The following is a 1,232-nucleotide window of genomic DNA, read 5'->3' as shown; positions in this document are numbered from 1 at the left end:
TATATATATATATACATAAATACATATATATATACGTATATACATACATACATACGTATATACATATATACATACATACGTACATATAATACATATATACATACATACACACACACACACGTATATATATCATATACTAGACCAGATGAAGATGGCCTCTTCTCTGCTTGGCATGCTCGCATGCTGTCATGTTTGACAGCGAAAGAATCGTTTGCCTCAGAATTATATTATTAGTCATGAAATAAGGAACCTCTCTCTACCTTTGCCAAGAGGCATCAAAGTAAAAAATCTTCCATTTAACCAGCCGTGATAATAATAATAATAATAATAATAATAATAATAATAATAATAATAATAATAATAATAATAACAAATAGGAGAATATAAGCATCAGATGAGATTTATAAGGAAACACTAAATCATGTCTTATCATTTATTATATCTCCTCGCTTCAAAACCTATTCCATATTGTTGGTTATAGTGTTGGTCAGTAGTAGTAGTAGTAGTAGTAGTGGTGGTGGTGGTGGTGGTAGTAGTGGTAGTAGTAGTAATAGTGGTAGTAGCGGGTTTAGAATTTTGGCACAAGGCCAGCAAGTTCGGAGGAGTGTATAAGTTGATTACATAAGTTGGACTCGAGTGTCCATGTTGTAGTTATTTTATTCACCCTGAAAGGAGTAAGAGCAAGGTCGACCCCGGTGGAATTTGAACTCGGAACGTAAAGACGGGCGAAATGCCGTTAAGCATTTTACCAGGTGTGCTAACGATTCCGCCAGAACACTGCCATAACAATAATAATAATAATAATAATAGTCCTTTCTATTATAGGCACAAGGCCTAACATTTTGGGGGAGGGGGTTACTCGATTACATCGACACCAGTGCGTAACTGGTGCTTATTTCATCGACCCTCGAAGGGATGAAAGTCAAAATCAACCTCGGTGGAATTTGAACTCAGAAAGTAAAGTCGGACGAAATGCTGCAAAGCATTTTGTCAGTCGTGCTAACGATTCTGCCAGCTCCCTGCTATAATAATAATCTTTTTTGCAATAGGCACAAGGCCTGAAATTTTGTGGGACAGGACTAGTCGATTACATCGATCCCAGTGTTTCACTGGTACTTAATTTATCGACCCCCGAAAGGTAAAGTTGACCTCGGCGGGATTTGAACTCAGAACGTAAAGAGCAAGCAGAAGTACAAATAATATATATATATATATATATATATATATATATA

The 1,232-nt window shown here is 36.0% G+C and overlaps 1 protein-coding gene across 1 annotated transcript in view; it reads right to left on the bottom strand.

The window, feature by feature from the left end:
- Positions 1–1,232, bottom strand: part of LOC106870511 (coiled-coil domain-containing protein 148) — a 61,034-nt gene that overhangs the window by 6,200 nt on the left and 53,602 nt on the right. The gene's annotated exons all lie outside the window — the stretch shown is intronic.

Source organism: Octopus bimaculoides, chromosome 18 (genome assembly GCF_001194135.2).
Source record: "Octopus bimaculoides isolate UCB-OBI-ISO-001 chromosome 18, ASM119413v2, whole genome shotgun sequence".
Lineage (NCBI taxonomy): Eukaryota > Metazoa > Mollusca > Cephalopoda > Octopoda > Octopodidae > Octopus > Octopus bimaculoides.
The sequence above is the reverse complement of the archived record's forward strand: the minus strand, read 5'-3'. Positions and strand labels throughout refer to the sequence as shown.